The sequence below is a fragment of the Anarrhichthys ocellatus genome, unplaced genomic scaffold (assembly GCF_004355925.1).
Source record: "Anarrhichthys ocellatus isolate YVR2014 unplaced genomic scaffold, GSC_Weel_1.0 scaffold72, whole genome shotgun sequence".
Lineage (NCBI taxonomy): Eukaryota > Metazoa > Chordata > Actinopteri > Perciformes > Anarhichadidae > Anarrhichthys > Anarrhichthys ocellatus.
Genome location: NW_022280102.1, coordinates 1,028,494 through 1,046,909, shown reverse-complemented (window position 1 = coordinate 1,046,909; position 18,416 = coordinate 1,028,494). Strand labels below are relative to the sequence as shown.

Here is an 18,416-nt window from a genome sequence, read left to right as displayed (position 1 = left end):
GAAGGACTGAGAATGGGAGCATCCTGAAAAAAAATAAATAAAAAATCTAAATGTGTAAATCATATTATGCTAATCAATGCAACACGCAGCACGGTCACCCAGTGAATGCATACATGCAACACATGAAAATGTCATGCTCTGCAGGATGTATACGGTCTACTAAACAGCAAGTGAGTCTGTGGACACACGGGAGTCACTGGACAAGTTCCAGGGGTACAAAAATCAATCCCCGCAAACAAGCCCATAAATATCACCAAAATGAAGTATCACTGAAATTAACTCACTGCTGGAAACAGTACATCAGCAACAGCTCTTGTAATTAATAGCTAAACTTCAGTGAACTATTTGGAAACAAGGATAGAAACATCCGATAGATGTTGATCTTTGGGATAGATTTTCTGAGCCGGGCTTCAAGCTCGGTGTCAGCAAGAAATCCACCCGGCTTAAGTGTCCTTCTGCTCACGTATGTCTAATAACGCGCTGATCGATGAGTTATTCTGCTTACTCAAGCGAAGTGCAGACCACGCTGCACAGACTCTTCCTTCGGTAGGATGTCATTTAACTTAGCAGTTTTTCTTAATCACACATTTAACATTGGGGGAGGAAATCAAACAGAAATCAAACATTGTTTATAGCGCACACATTTTCTCTGCAATGGCCATGATGAAGATGTTTTACGTCCATTACTTTCTGAAAACATTGATCGATAATTATTTGTGCTGTATTTCTTCAGAAATTGTTGTCATCCGTGGCTGAAATCTATTCCGAGGAGAATGTGCTCAGTATTTCAGAGTTATAAAGCTTTCAAAGGTGCCAAAGATTTACGCAGCAATAATCTGCAGCTTTACACTAATATGGTGCACCACGCCTTGAGATGAGCCCACTAGGTTATTATTGTTTCCAAAAAAAGCCAAAGGCAGTAAATTATCAGTTTGTGAATCGTGTGTGCATATTTGATAACAATCAAATAGCACATGCACCAAGGAGTGCACTGAAGTAGAACTTATTTCATGGATTTGGGCCAAATGTGTGGATATTCTGCTGCTGTTTCTTTAAATTAATTATTTTTTTTTTCTAATCTCCCTTAAGCTGTGCTTTTTTTTGTGATGATCCAGCCTAGTTAGACTAGTACCAGTGCAGCAGCGGCCCGCTGAAAGGCACCGATGAAATTCTCCTCACAGACCTGTGGACTAGAGGAAGAGATATAATCAAGGCGAGCTACATTTCTCCACTATTGCTTGTAAGCTGCCAAAGCAAGAAATCAAGGTGCCCGATTGTGAATCGCTCATCGTTAAACATGCTCTTTGATAAAGTGTTAAAATGTCAGGACTTTATGGAAACATTAAAGCACCAAAAGACACAACTTTTATAACATTCTCTGGTTTATCTTCCCTTATGTGTAAATAATAAAAACACCAGTGTGGTTGCACAACATCAATCCAGCATGAACTGAAACATGTCTGGCTCCCACAAGTTTCCTGGAACAACACGCATAGATACTTTGAAAAGACAACCAGATAAAAATATGGTCAGCCACAGTATAAGACTACAACAGACTTTTTTTGTTTTTGCACTGGGCTGCTTGATTATGCATGTGTCTCTCTATTAAAGCCAGACATTTCAACCAAACAGAGAAAAGAGAATGTGAAGGTTGAGGCACTTAACCGTTCACTTCACTGGAATAGTTAATGCTTCTGCGGTCTTCCAGCCTTTAATAGGCAGCAGAGTTAGACATCTCCAATGAGGCCGGCGCAGTCTGATGAGGAGCACACTGCGCGACTTTCTGACAAACAAATCAATATGTAACAGGACAGAATGATCTCTCATCACAGTGGCATATTCGTAGGAGTAATTCATGGAGGCATTATCTTTTTCCTAATGCCTCAGTCGAGAATGAATAGTGGATTAAATGCACTACATTTTGTCCAATGCTTCTTACTTCAGAGAAGAAAGTCCTAATAGGACTTGTAAGACCTGTGGTAATAAGTGCTGCACAATAATATATTGTTCTTATGCATTATTTAATGCCACTGTGGGGAAGATAGTGTTTGTGTGCATTTCAAGTTTCTGTACGAGAGCATGTAGCTCGCTTAATTGGCTTCCTCAAGAGAGCCAAAGAGAAATGCTGTTCTGGCAGAAGATATTGATCAATATGCCCAGATGCAGCTTTTGAAAGCATGATCTAAATCAGTGTCACCTTCAGATGAACAGGAGAAGGCTGGAAGCTGCAGTCGAAGACGTCACTGGGTGCTTGCTACCGCGCTAGACAAAGACATTGTTTACATGAATATATCATATCCCTTTATCTAAATGACCATATAAAGGATGTGACAAGACAGAGTCAGGAGCAACAGTTAAAGGCTGCCACAGTGGCAGGACGACTGCACAACAGTGGATCTTGAGGGAGACAGATGCCACTAATAATTGCTTTTATCCGAAAGGGGACTGGCTGGTACCATGCAGCAGATCTCACGGGTACAAAATGTGATCCTCATCTGCAGTTTAAATGCCACATGCTATGCAGGTGACAAGTGTTTCTCAATTGAATATTGTTGCGTCCGGACTGAAGCTGCTCTGGACACGTTGAATATGTTTGGATTATGACGGCTGCTTACCCCCGGGTTCAGATGGGTGTTAAATATCACACCACATCCTGCACAGCACTATTGAAAGAATAACCATGGTCGTCTTTATGTGAATCTGTATCCCCTCTCTTCAGACAGCTAGTCTGAAAACGACTGTCTACTGCTTCCTTCCAACAGCCCCCCCACACACACACACACACACACACCCCGAGCTTCCATTGCATATTATGGTCACACCCTATTGCTCCATTTTACATGTGACACTCATCCTGTGGCGGCAAACGGGTCAGACTTTAAGCACCAGCGCTCCTCGTGCGCACCTGTATTATCAGTCATTGTCAGAGGCAAACAACTTACCCACGGTTAACAGGCATGCTCCGTGCACACGTTCACGCTCCGTGACAATAAATGACAAGTTTCCTCATTCGGATGTACTGCTCAGATGTCAGAGATAAAAGGAGCCATGCAGCAATCATTATTTCCAAGAGTTACCAAGTCAGAATACTAAAGTTCTCAAGACATTCAAAACTATGACCAAGTGCCAAAAAGTACGATGTCGATCTACTCCGGTTTATCCACTTTAAGAGTTTCTGCTGCTTTGCTTTTAATTGTTTCATCTAAATGTATCGACTAAACATTTGTAAAAAAAGTGTTTGCCAGTACGCTTGACTGACTGGAGTGTATTTGTAGTGAGTGTAGTTTCATTTTCAACACTGCTAGTCCAATGTGGAAAGTGAATGTGGCAGGGGAAGGCAGACTGACCCAGCATGCAGGTGAAGAGAGGAAAAGTACAATCTGGGCAGGTCACAAGTCTAACACAGGGCTAATAAAGTCACAGTCACCTTCAAACGGGCAAAATAACCTTTCCAATCCACCACTAGGCATGGCTTTATTTTACTTTATTCTCTCAGCTAATGAATGCATTCAAACCCAGGACACTCTCGCTGTGAGGCGACATCCTGCCCAACATACTAAACTAAATAACATTTTTGAACGAGAAGAAACACTCTTCGATCAGGGTAATCATTTCATACTGTTAACAAATATAGCACATACGTGCCAAATAGCTGTGCTTATGGTTTGTAAAGTATCACTGCAGTAGCCTCTTGGAGTGATATTTCAGTGCTCTTACCGTTTGCTCTTTGAATTCCTGATGCAGCGTAGTTGAGAGGCGGTGTTTAAATGCCTCTTGAGGCCCGTATGTTATTTACCTGTGTTTCCTCCGGTGTTCAGTGCTCAGCGTGCACCACTGCTTTTGCCAGTCACTTTTTTGACTCGATAACCTTAAAAAAATAAATTCCAAGGCTATGGCTCTAGTTTAATTGCTTCAGTGCTTTAGTGGCTACTCCTTTGATCTTTTTGGCTACTTGCAATTACGCCATTTCTTCAACTTTTTTTTCATGCTTTTGATGCTTCTTGCACTAAATAACTTGAGTTGCCTTGGGAGAAACGTCTATCTCATTCTGTCGACTGATAACAATTTAATTGGTACTTATTTTCTCCTTTCTTTACTGCTACTTGTTCTGCATGCACAGTCCAGAATTCAAAACATTAAGAGGATGGAGTTTTTTTTATTTCAAATACATCACTTCTTTTAATTCTCTCACTGTGTGCATCATGATATCCTTTGAACCTTCGTTGGCTATTATTTCTAAACAATTCATGGATGCAAAGGCAGCCTGAGACTTAAACATGGTAATGAAAATTCCTTCACACAACAAGATCATTGACCCTTGTCACATTCAACAAACTGATTGTCCTTTATGTTGGGATCGGACTCTTATCTCTGCACATTCAAACCAGCACACATTACTATGTGGTACTGGGATACTGTACGTCTCACAACCGTAGCTTTGAGTGGAAAAACAAGAAATCTCTGGAGCAGATATGTGCAATTTGCAAATCCCAGTCTGCAAGCATGACTCACTGTGAATTGATATTTAAATATGCCTTGTGCAGAGAACAAAAGTAGGTTTATACAATCTGTTATGAAGTCCTTTATACTCCCAAACACAGGTCAATAGCTTGTGCTTGCTGTTATTCTCCCATTCCTGCAGTGGCTGATAACCCTCGACTGGTCCCGGTTTCATAATGCAAACACATGACACCGGCAGCACGAGCAGCTGCTGTAACACAATGCAACAGAATGGCAACGCAGAGAGACCCCATTAATCTCACCCCATGGTCTGTATACAGCAACCTAGAAAGCAGAGGCCCTTGCACACATGGCACTGCCACTTGCTTTTTTACGCGTTACCTGCTGAGATATGAATTTGTTTCGGCAGTTGTTTCCTGCCTGCACTAGAGTTGCTAAACATGGCAGCTTTGGCAAAAATGCATGATAATGATAATGACCATCCCGCCTGATTTCGTTAGGCAAACACATGACAGCAAGTGCCCTGAGCTTCTGCTGTAACACCCCGCAACACACTGACAAGCCAAAGACGTGAGCACCACCACTTACTGCAACACACATACACATACACACACACACACACACACATACACATACACACACACACACACACACACAGAGCTCATAAAGAAAGGACATCTATACATAAGAGCCCCGCTGCATGCACTGCTAATTCAAATTACAAATCCAATAAGGCTCAAGGGTATCAACCCTCCGAAGAAGAAACCTCATTAACCTCTGTTTTAGGAGTCTTTAAGTCCCTTATGTTAAAACCTGTAACCAAACTAAATTCAATTTTCTCTATTCACTCAGCCAGTCAAAAACACATAGCCTTTACTGGAGCACTTCACAATAACAGCAAGTCAAACCCCTCAGCTGGCTGTTTGTGCTTTTGTTAGTTTGTAAGAGCCTTGTATGACGTATAAGTGTTTTTTTTTTCTTGGACATAAGAGGCACGTTTGTCAAAATATGTAACAACGCCAACACCTCATGACAACTTTCATTTTTCATTTCAGTTGACAGCAGTGAAGAGGTGGTATGCTCTGCCATGTAGGAACATACATACAGTCCTAAGGCTCACTGTGGGTAAAGGAGGGTGTATACAGTAGATGCAGCCGGTAGTCACTGTTTTCCAATAGCAAGCTGCAGTAACGCTCACTGCACGCCCTGATGTAGCAACACGGCCGATGCCTACATCTTCCCCCGGGGACGTCTCGGGAAGGTAATAAAGCGGATAGAGCCCTATGAGGGATGTTCACTTGACTTTAGTGGGCGCATAATGACATCTAACCCCTCTTCAATCTTATAGATTTACAACCTCGCTACCCCGGCACAGTCATCCTGGACCCTCACTTTCTCCCATCTGTTGTTGCCGGTGTCCTCTGAGTGACAAACAGCTATTTCACTGACCTCTTCCTGCCCTGCGTGCCAAAATTAGAATAGCCGGAGTGTAACAAACTTTCTACAAATGCTGAGTTGAATCTAAGGAGGCTGAGTTTATTAAGTAACTGGAAAATGATGAGACGGGCAAAAAACTCTGGGCAAACGTAATTGCCAGCATTCACTCACAGCACCCGTGAGATTATTATCATGCTACTACATCAGTGCTTTTGATTTTTTTAAACGTCTTTTATCATCTCTAAACCTGCTTAGCCGATTGTCAAAAACAAAAGCGCTGCGCAGCCCTGTAACTCACACACACAGTGCACGCATCCTGCTGAGGCCTCCACTCACCATGAAATGAAATAATCATCTAAATGATCATCCCTCTATATTTAAACTCAACTCAAACGGGACATTAGCAAGTTTACCCCTCATCATTCAAGCTCGGTGGCTCCACAGTAAAAAAAAAAAAAAAAACTGTCCACTCTCTCAGCAATCAGTGCTACTGCCCTGATGGGGAGGATTTCAGTGCTGCCGATAATTTATGAAAAGTCTTCGCCTCTGCGTCGCGCTGACGCAGACACACCCGGGCCATTTCCACATGCACCCCAGTCTCTGGGAATTCAAGTCGCGCGTCACTGTTTAACCGCCTTCATCCCCCAGTTCGGAGCCCCGGCTACACTATGATAGTACATCTGTAACTGTATATAGGAGCACTACCACTCAATCAGTAATTGCTCCAACATGTAAGGACCGACGATCTGAAGTAGCCTGAACACATCTCAGCTAGATGGATATCATATTATAGCCTACAGGAGACTACTGAGGATGCCTACAAAGTAGAGCAAAGATTTGCACATTATGCAAGCAAGAGAGAAATAGGTATGTTGCTGATCAGATAGATAGATAGATAGATAGATAGATAGAGATTGCAGTTGGGGGCACAATCAATGCGGCACACCATATATTTGGACACTGTTCAGCTTGTCAGAGAGGCACACATTCATCCACACATGAGCATCAGTAGTGGAAAGTCCATCGCACATTTCTCACTAAGTCTACCAAGTGACTTACCAAAAGTGGCACTAATAAAGCAGACGCCGAAGGGTTGATCCGATTGCACATGATTTCCGCCGTCCACACACTTGTCACACTGGATACATTCACCACGACTCTCAGATGGCAACGGGAGTTCATTTATTCCAAATGCACACGTACAAAAAAATAAAAAATAAAAAAAGCTTCTCTTTGGGGCTGGTGCTGAAAAATCCAGCGGACGTGATGAGTGACAATGTGCAGCTGAAGTGTCATCAAGCAGGGACTGTGGGGTATCTTCCAGTTACCTGCGTCGCGATAAAACCCCACCTTAAATCCCAGAACGATCCGATTGAGACGTAAGGGCAGAAACTGTAAAGCCAAAAACGCGCAAAAAATCCAAAAGCGCAGGAGAGTCCGAGGCTTGCGTCCGAGCCGTGCACAAAAAGGGGGTTAAAGCGTCAGTACGTGGCCGTATCAAGTCCCCTCGCGCAAGGGTTTAACGCAGGAATACGGTGGATTAAATTGTCCAATAAAGCTCGCGCTTGATATGAATTGCAGCACAGATGGGAGTCGGGACAGAAAACTGCAGTCCGGGGCTCGTTTGGACGCGATGGGTTGCGCTCTTGGAAGAAAAAAAAAAAAAAGCCTCTGGCGGTTGAAGGTTGGCGTCAAATTCGGGCTTTAAGTCCGCTAAGAGATCTCCAAGGTCGAAAACTCTCGTAATTACAGCACCGCGGCGCAGTTATCACGCCTGTTTTACTGGCAGCCGTTTGTTGTCATAACTTCCCCTGTCTGAAGCGCAATGAAAGGAATCCCACCCATCCACTGACACACTGTGTTTTTTTTTCTTCTTCTTCTTTCTCCTCTAATAGGCCGACAATGCGTACCCATGCGAGCAATTAGTGTTCATACATGGCTTGGTATGCGCGCTCCCCTCAACAAAGCGATGCGGTCGATTTCTCCGGGCGGGATGTGGCAGGAAATCTCGCTGTGTCCTGAGGAACAGGCAGCCTCCGAAAATGCGCCCTCTCTTACTCCTCGTGCATGCGCCCACCTGCGTAATAAGAGCCCGATACAAACGAATACATGTTGTCACGCCATGATGTCTTCAGCAGATGCAGAGCCAAGTGGCCAGTGGACAAATGCTTGGTGTCAGAGGAAACGACTGACACCTTTCATGGGCAGTGCAGCACTGCAGCAATGTGATGTAATTTAGGCTGCATTTCGAGCATATATGTACACGATCAACTGAGAGATTCTTTTTCTTTTTTTTTCCTGTGGGGAAGATGAGAATAACATGTTATCACATTACAGTGGGTTCATATCTAGAGGAGGTGCTATGGGGTGTTTGCGATGCTCCGGGAAATAGCTGGTACAGCTCGTGGTCCAGCACAAGATGCTGCAACGGTGGGGAGGGAGGAGGACAGTGGATGGAGGTGGGGGTGTTGGGTCACTGCTGCACTTAAAAATCCCCCCCGTAGGCAAGCGTGCTGCTTTGTGTTCAGGCTGTAAATGAAAACGCTTTCATTTCCTTATCCTTCTCAATCTTAAACGCCCGTCATCATAAGCAGGAGCACAAATATACCCGACCACCCACGTGTCTCAGACTGCACCTCGTGCTTTACTTTGCTTTGGGACAAGCACTCTTTTTGGCCCGCATCAATGGAAATGGGATATCCGTCTTGAAAAAAATCAACATGAATACCCTCCCACCATAAGAAAACAAACTATGTGTAATCCTCTGAGAGATTCAGGAGAAAGCCAGAGACAACCCATCCTTTAGTATAATGTGCACATCCGCAAAATGCCTCTAAGAAGAGGATAACGTGGGGTTGTTCTTTTGGTGCATATTCATCCCCAAGTGTATTATCTGCCTGCATGGAGGCCACATGACATGCCATGAGAAAAGGAATTCTGGTGGACTTGACAAATCCGGTCAAATCCGACTGATGTTACTACAGGAACAATGCACATAGTACACAGACTTGCATTATAGGATATGGTGAATATTACAGGCCTGCAGGCGAGACAGCTGAGGGAAGTTCGACCCCGCCTTTAAAGTACAGGAGATTTAATATATCTGCTTTGATTCGCTGTAAAAAAATGTACCTGATCATGCAAGAAAATGTAAGATACAATAAAAAATATTGCTCGTAACAGGTCCCGAATGTAAGACTATAATAATGTTTGAATGTTAGGACATAAAAGTACCATAAATAGCAAGGTTACTGCTCATTATAGAGTAGCACAGTCACACTTTATGTCCTGTAAAGTTACAAATAGTTAAAAATTATAGGAATAGCAAATCTCAATAGGAATACTTTTATTTCTTTGGCATTGTTTTACAATAAATATATCCTCGCACTACTCAAGCTGTAAATTTCGCATGAACTTCATTTCCCTGCTGCAACATAACAGGTGTTACAATCATCGAATGTGCAACAAGGGCAGCAGCCTGTTGTAATTAAAGGGCAGTTCATAACGGGTGGGGCACCTCCAGGGCATTTCAAATGGATAGGTGAGATGTGACACAAACTCATTTTGGGAGACTTGCAAAAGCTTCTTTTCCTGGCCAAGCTTACTTAACTGTGAGTGCACAAACATTCAACTTTGAAACCAGACAAATTAAGCTTCAAATGCATTGTCGTACTATAATTTGGTGCCTTTGGTGACGATTGTTCCAAAATGTCATTGTGAAAAAGAAGGTGCTGTAGAGTCAATGTTTCATTATGCCATTTCTCTGAGCTTGATCTGAATGAGCATGTGTGTTCATAAGGTGGGCGAGCGCATAGGACACATGCAACGAATACTGATGGGAAATCAGAAAGAGCCATGAAGGGAGCCAATCTGCTTTTATATCAGGCTGCACTCCATGGGGGCAAAGCGCGCTCTCACAGTAATGCACTGTAAACGTGATTGATTAGTGCGATATTGAGAGATTGTCTGTCTTAACCGTCTTCACCTGCTAAAGTGATGAAATTACTGCACACTAGTCTTTGAAAGCATAATAGCAGATTAGGTCAGTGTGATCCATCCTCTCTAATAAGGAAACTTGCCATTCGCTAAAGTGCAAAACATAAGAGGAGCATCTGCACTCAGATCCAGTACACAGCACCCAGCCACTAATACCCTCAGAGGGTGTGCTTAATGACCTGGAACACATTACATACTGACGTTGCTTAATTTAGGTTCAGGTGTGTCTAGCCTTTGTATGTGTCCTTCTCAAAATGTCATTTTTGACACCACACAGTTGCCCTTGTCACAGTTTTAACAAATTGCCCCGATCAGTGTCCATTAAGGGCGGTGAAATCCCTGTTTTCTTCTCCCTGACTGAGCCTAAAGCACCTATAATGTGACGTTCAGTTCAACGTGTCAGTGGATGGTCTCGCTTGTGTCTACTTTGAATTGGGATTACTGCAGAATTAGTGCAGTAGCAGAGACAATAAAAATGATGTCTTCAGGAACAGCAACATCATTACAGTGTATATGCGGTGCTCTATAGTGGATCTTGTTTATACTGTTGAATCACCCTGTGCATTAGTACTCTCTCTCCCATAGTGCAAAAGGTTTCTCCTAATACGCTATGAACTCTCCAGCTTACCATTAAATGTGGAAGCACCGTAGATGTGATTTCCACTATAAGGGTCTCTAACTGGCTTCACAGCGTGTGCTTTTTTTTTTTTTTTTGTAACATGGTAAAATAACAGGCATGTGTAGGGAGCTGCATGCTATGCCAGGGTTCAGCCTTGTTCTCTGTAGAATCAAAAGAAAATGATGCAAAAAATAAGAAAAGTGGGAAAACGATAAAATCACGGTAACTTTCATCACACAAATGTTAGGCATTATTCCACTCGTACAGTCATGCGTTAATGTTTCATATGTGCCGTTTCCTGCTTCATGCTCGATGAAACACATGCTACTCACGGTTCTTCATTGTGCCCTTTGTATGAGAAACCTCAAAGATAGACAGGGGTAATCATGGGGAAGTGTGAGGTACAGCTCCCTCATAAGCCGTCCTCTGAGTTTGACTTCATGCCTGAAGTTATAAAAAGAATCCCGCTGGTCGTAAGGATCAAAAGACAAAGCTACCAGAGTAAAGACCAACAGCTGCAAAAGCTTTCATTGGTGTTATAAGTAGTGCTGGGCAACGATTAAAATATTTAATGAATTTCAGCATATAGGTGCACTAAAATTACTGACTATAGGATGTTTGCTGGCTTTTGTCCCACTGTTCTTGTCATCCTCTTGTTGTTATGTATATGTATTGTCTCTTGTCTTTCAATAAAAAAAAAAAGAAAAAAAAAAAAAAAAGAATTTTAATAAATTAAACAAATGCGTTAACTTGCGATAAAGTAATTATCGGCGTTAATTAATGAATGCGTTAACGCGAAATTAACGCGTTAACTTGCCCAGCACTAGTTATAAGGTAACATGTATTCCCAGGGGCATCTAAAATAGCCACTTCGATGCCAAGATTTTAAAACATTGCAAATGATATCGCAGAGTGTAATTGAGGATGCGACATTATATTAAAACAGCTAGAGGACGGTTTCAAAATCAGATCCCACATTCAATCATCTTGGGTTAAGACGTTCAGAAAGGAAAGATCCCAAAGGTCTCTCTCTCTTTCTTTTTTTAAATGAAATTTAAATGACCTCCTCCTGGACCAAGAGACACCTCCTCAATGGCAATGAAAGAAAGAGCAGACATTGGCTGTCTGGGTTCTTTAAAGTGGCTTTCTACACGAGTTTTGACACCCTCTCTCTTAATGGAGCTCCTGCTCTCAGTAATTCACTTTTTCAAAGAGCACTCTGTTTCGCTTTCTGGGGAGGCATGAAATCATCCATCGCATCTGTTGTTTTAAAGTTAATGAATCTCCGCATGCCTTCGGTCTTGGAAAAGTTTTCTGTATTTCTTGTACATCGTCAATTAAGGCTATAGGATATCGCTGAATATCTTTGCTGTTGGCTGCAAATGATCATGTAACCCTATTGAAGGCTGAGAGCGCTGTTGTTGTTTTTTTTTTTACATTAAAGCTTCGTCTGTGGAACTTCAAGAGCAGCTGTGGGTTCTGATCCTGAACTTTGGAGGAGCTGCAAGGTTGTGAACAATGTTGTTTTTACCCTTTGCACATAGAAATACTGTACATGGCAGACACTGACTGTTGACAGCAAGCAGGAATTTGTGAAAGTGAACACACATCAAACTAAAAAACATGTTTGTTAGCATTGCAATATGTAACAGAGAGGTTGTGTATATATAGCTGTGAATTTCAAGATTAATCAACAGATAAATGACAAGATTTTTTTTTAATTTAAAGCTGCATTCATTGATCTTTTTTGCCAAAGAACTTTTGATTCCAGGTATTAATTGTGGACAAGCTAATACTAGTCAAAACAAATGGCTTTCTCAAATGGGATTCATTGAGTTGGGCATATGCAGTACATCTAACCCTACCTGCACTTCTGAGGAAAGTATTTTAAGATGAGAAAGCTTGACTGAGCATTTTGATCTCAAACCTGTAATGTCTGTTCTGTGCATAGATATTACACTGTAAAAGTTGTGTGCATGATCTCAACCTACTGCCCCAGATGGGAGCCGCTACCGCCCTGCCGTGAGCAATTCCAAACCCAATATTTATTAGAGTGTATGCATTCAAACTGATTTAATTCAACTACAGAACATTACTTCTTTTTAGTGTATGTTTCTCTTTTTTTTCCCCCCAAACAATCTATTTTTACATTATGCACTAATTTTGTCTGAAATTGATGTGTGTTTTTGTCCGTTAGATAAGCAGGCAGAAAAATGAGAATTGCTATCTCAGGGGGAAAAAAATATGTCAGCGGCAGATTTTTCAAGGTGCCATGGCAACAGAGTATTCAAAATAATTTTGATGAGAACAGCAGGCAAAGGGAGGCTGATTACAAGGGAGACAATTTGTTACTTCAATTGCAAGGGCAACAGAGTCTGATTGCACACACACACACACACACACACACGCCTTATATATCTGGACCAGTGTGCAAGGACGCTTCAGTAAGAGGATGAGTGAGAGCGGTTGTTGCATCTTAGTGTGGAGATGAAGGACTCAGGCTATAGGTTGCTGTTGCAACAAGGCTAGTTTATCAGCTAAAGCATTGGCATAGTGATGTGAAGTGGATATAGCTTTGATTGGCAGTACAGCAGGATGAGACTGCTGGGCGGAGACTCTGTTTTTTTACCCTGAGAAACTCAATTTCAAATCACACCGGAGGAAGTGGCAATCAACACAACGCTGCAGCTGTCTATCTTGGGTGGCTATTCGAAAATTCTCAATCTCACTCTCCAGTGCTCAGCAAACACACCACCGTCCTGACAAACATAATCACTCACAGCACAGATTCACGGAGCATCTGTCGTCGGGTAAAAAGCCTAAAAAGAATGCTGAGGCTAAGTTAAACACCTTTTTTGCGCTGAATACACAACTCAACTCTCAGCAGCACATTAGCAGGTGAGGATTGCTCTGTAAAAATCCCAGTCATCAGGAACTATGACTGAAAGCCCGGAGTGGCCAATGTTTACTTGGAAAGCAGGAACAAAAGCAAGAAAAGAGAGAATAATCAATGCCTTTATGGGATAAATTAATATTCATCTGATTTTTTTACATGACAAAGAAAGACCTGTCTACGTTACATGAATGTTGACTGTATATGCATTTTGTCATGAAACTTTAATAAAGAATGACATCTTAATAGGGTTATACAGTATGTGATATTATTACAAACTCGACTAAAGCACTGCTGCTAACAAGTGGTCCGCCACAGTTCCATCTTCAGCAGAGTACATCACGACCTGTAATACGTAACTTATTTTTCTTTCTTATTTTTGTGCTCAACTGTAGAAAGCCATTTTTGAAGACATTAGTCTTGCAGCTTATCAAAGTGCTTTTGCTCAAGTTATAGTTATGAATGGAAAGTTAGAGACGTCTGAAGTCTTAACGCATTTATTTTCTGTAAGTCCTGAAGGAATCTCGTCAAAATGACAGCAATCGCAGCGAAGCCCGAGTCCCCCCCCCCACAGATTAATTGAATTGAAAGGACATCTGACTAGATGGATCTGGAGGCTATACCTTTGTGTGAGCTCATGTGAGTTTCAAGGCTCCACGCCATGGTTTAGTGCTGGAGAATAGATGAGCGTTAGGGTTCAGTGGGTGTATGGAATAGAGGCTACCAAGGCTGGGATAAAAGGAGGATGGCGGCTAACACACACTGGATGGGTGGCAGTGACTAAAGGCCCCACCTGAGCACAGAAACACCACAGAGCAACCCTCATCTCCTCTTCACAGGCGGACTCTGATAGAGTGTGTTATCAGTGCAGACAGGCAGGCTAAATCACTGGTTGAGTAAAGGTTAAAGCTACTGGTGTGTTACTTTGCCGTGAGGGCGGGCAGGTGAATGTCAAAGCAGCTTGAATCACAGGGGAAACACTCTGGGGTATAGGGTGAGACAACCCAGGGCAGCCAGTTCACTCATGGGCAACATGTAATCTACAGAGATCACCAGGTGACCGTATGCCTTGACGTCGATTACAGTGGATAGAGTTGAAGTTGTCCTGTCGGAGGCCTAGTTTTTCAAGCTTGAGGTTTCATTTAGTGGTTTGAGTGCATCGCAGAGCACTTACAGCCAAAGCACGCACTGAACACGCCATATAGCCCAAAGAGGCAGCAGGAGTAAAGTCGCCACAGAGCCACTAGAGGCAAACAAATCACGGAAAATCATCTCGCCGCCTTTCGCTGATTGCGGTGGGCCTGTGAACGCTTGCAGGCTAGCTAGTAGCTTCCATGATAATTGTCTCCTCCACAGACAGTTATTCACACCAGGTAAAAGTTGTTTCTTGGCCCACAATTACATACATTTTCAGTTGTTTGTTTTTCATTAAATCACTAAGAAGCTTTCCGGTATATTTTACTTAAAATTGCATTACGTAAAAAAAAAAAAAAAAAACAGGAAAACCATCTCGCAGATGCAGTTCAAGACCATGTCTGTCCAAAATGTCAATACGTCATCATTTAATCCTGTTAGACATTGTTTTTAGGTTAACTGATCAATGCTTGAGTTATGGCCAACAATGTGTTTTGTGAGAGCACAGTGACCTTTGACCTTTGACTACCAAAACCTTATCATATCTATTTGAAGACGGACGGACAACCCGAAAACATAACGTCTATAAACATCAACTCTCTAGCCCACCCTTTTTTGAATTGCTGGCCAGTCTTGTGTCGCATGCTATCTCATGATGCATTGAGGAGGAATTCACTCACGTCTCGTAGAAAATGAATAGGGGCACTTGGTTTCGCACCAAGTTCAGTGGGTCGTTACCCTTGCATAGAAAACAACGGGTGCTGGTGTTTCAATGAGACGGGTGGTGTTACCCTGGAGAATCCATGTGGTAAATTTTCCTTTGCTGTGCAGATTTGTTAACTGACTGTGTTCTGGATAAAGTCATTAACACAACCCTGAAAAAAATCAACAAACACTTGGCTTGACTATAGTTTTCCAATGGTATAGTCTCCTATGGCACACCGCATTTGCCTTTAGGCACCACATTCATTTCTCCTTGTGTGTTTCCTTGTTAGGTCTCAGTAGAGAAATAAATTGTAAATACACAATGTCTTGTTCCCACCTGGCACTTAGAGTAGATCTGGGACTTTGCTATAATTGAGCCTATGCAGGATTCCATTAGTACAGCTGTCCAACAGGGAGGCAGCCTGTTCGGGCTTCTCGCTGTACTGTATCCACTGTTAAAAAAGGCCTCAGACCAGGAAACCTTGTTTAATTTTATTGGTTTCACTCTTCTTTCTCACGGGGCATGCTTTCGTTGGGGATCTTGCATGTTATGCAAAATGTAAGTCTGAGAGCAGCTGCTCAGACTCCATAGTCGTAATTTCATATTGGAAAAGTGAATGTGGTGAATTCACAGGCCGACTGCGACGACTCTCTCTCTCTGCTCTACATTGACGGTCCTTTATCCATAAATCCCACAGTTGGACAATAGTGCTTCGGGTTAAACAGCTGTTGTTGCTCTCTGCACACAGGAGTCAAGTGTGTACACAGGAAGAGAGTGAGAGAGAGAGAGAGAGAGAAAGAGAGAGAGGGTGCGGGGGGAGGAGTCGAGCCTTGAGCACCTGCTCTGCAACTTCAATAGATAACACTAAGTATGCTCAGTGTTTTGGCACACAGCCCCCTTTTTTTCTCTCTCTTTCCTGCCACCGTCATTTTAACCAGACTTGAGATAGAGCCGGTTTGCTGCGATACCCGATTAATTTCCCTGGGGGCTGATCATTCAATATTCAATAGCTACTGTTATGCGGCAACAACTGTGGATCAAGCCAACTGAGACTGCTCTTCCTGACCGATATCATCAGAGCTCAAAACAATCTCATGCGAAGGGATCACAAGATCAGACTGAGACACAGGAAAATAACCTTGCTTCTCTCCCAGTTGTCAGTTTGGATGCAGCATGGTATGGTATTACATGCAAATTATGTTTGTTCTACATTAATACAGATGGAGAAAAGAACGCGACTGCATTACTGGGTAAAATATAGACGGGCTCCCGACACATTTAATGGGCTTTCTCGATTGCATATGTGACATCTTAAGGATGAACTAAATGTTCTTTCAGAACGCTCCTTATGCCACGGGAAAGACAGGCAGGCGTAATTTGTTTATCACTTCTTACACCTCGCCCATATTTTTTTACAAAGTGTTATAAAAAATAAAAAAAGGCATTAAAATAGTCCAAGGAAGACAGTTGCTAGTGTTGCCACTTTTTTTCAATGCCGAGTTTCAGTTACTCCTGAAAGATTAATGTCACATTGGGCCGCGCTCAGAGGGAATACTAGCCACATTCTGCAGCTCTTTAAAGGAGGGTGTGAAAAGCAGAATGACTCACACCTGTTGCTTTTACAGTAGTATACGTTCACTGGTAAAGGATGTCGGTGTAAAGCATGAGGGGGAAGATCAATTGGTGTTTAATCCTCTTTTGGTTGAACTGCATAGGGACTCTTTTGAGCAATTAACTCAGGCAATGACGGTTGAGAAAGTGTGAAATCACTTTACACACTGTGACAGAGTTGAAACCGTTGTATATGTGCAGGATGCACTGATTGGAAAAAAAAGGAAGCTATTTGTAATTTGATAGCCCTAAACATTCAAATGACTTCTTGAAGGGAGGAAAGGCGACGTGCCACAATCAAGCCATCCTCCTGCATCCCACGTCCACATACACCACCAAATGCTTTTGCCTTATGTGTTGTTGTCCTACAAAGAAGTCGTAGGTGGTCTTAGGTGGGTGATGGACGTACGAACGAAGCCCAATTGCTTAAACATGACCAGAAAGTGTTAATCTGCCGAGCGGAAATTAAAGGTCGGAGTGGATGGATGGGGCAAGAAGAAGCAGGTCTGGATCTGAAATCACACCCTCTTTACTATATAGTGCACTATATTTACCAATATATTTGAGTGTCCAAACTATAACAAAATTCTTGTAACCTTAACAAAAAAGTTATGTGAAGCCCCACCACGTTTCCCTTACCTTAACTGGGCAGTTATTTCAACCCAGGGCTCAAAATACTTTTGTTGAGTGACTGGATCTGACCAAAAGAAACATTTTTCTGCTTGTTTTCAAAGTGCAAAAGTTTCCAAGCACATCGCGTTATACCGATCCAAAAGATTACATCATGTCACGTGACTTGTCTTGACGGCTCTATCCTGAGGTTGTAGGAGGGATCCAGAAGGGGAGAGCCAGCTTTAATGAATGAAGCACAATTTAAGTAACAGTTTATTATATTTTGAACAATGTTCTATCATGGGTGACAACTTTTTGATTTGGTTTACAGTGAGATAACAGAATTACTAACTTCGACATATTATATTATAAATTTCAGCAAACCTCTGACAGGAGAAAATATATGACTGTTCATACAAGTGTGCGAAAAGTTTGTGCGAGTCTCACGGTCAACGGTCAACTATTTCATGTGTCATTCTTGAGGACAAACATTGTGTTTCGTTTTCTTATTTAGAGGACGTATTGGTATGTTTCTTAAAAAATGACCTTGATGTAAACATCAAAATGCAATTCCGGACAGAATTAGGTTTTTTTTCCAAATGCTGCTGTAAATTGTTAGTACAGGGTTGGATCAAAAAGTCTGTTTTAAGGATATTACAGTTTTGTTGTGTTAAACATAACCCACAGCAGTGCAGTGCAACTTAAATAAGCAATTTAAAATCTTGTCACAGTATGTATCTGCTTAAGAGCTTTGGATGTTTTTACCCAACACTTATCCATAATTTGCCTCAGCATCAAGCACAGGTTTATTTAATGAGATATTCATCGGAGGGGGCTTATGCTTAGACATCTCAGTAAAACTACACACTGTCACACTTTTGTTCATTTTGTGACACGAGACTATTGATGTTACTCCCCTGCAGAGAGAGCTTCATTTATGGCAAAAT

General features: G+C 42.2%; 1 protein-coding gene across 1 annotated transcript in view; it reads right to left on the bottom strand.

The window, feature by feature from the left end:
• Positions 1–8,245, bottom strand: part of lrfn1 (leucine rich repeat and fibronectin type III domain containing 1) — a 104,791-nt gene extending 96,546 nt beyond the window's left edge. Inside the window, exon 1 of the mRNA XM_031873651.1 lies at positions 6,958–8,245. The gene's annotated coding sequence lies outside the window, so the exon portion shown is untranslated. The remainder of the gene's footprint in view (positions 1–6,957) is intronic.
• Between the last annotated feature and the right edge of the window lie 10,171 nt (positions 8,246–18,416).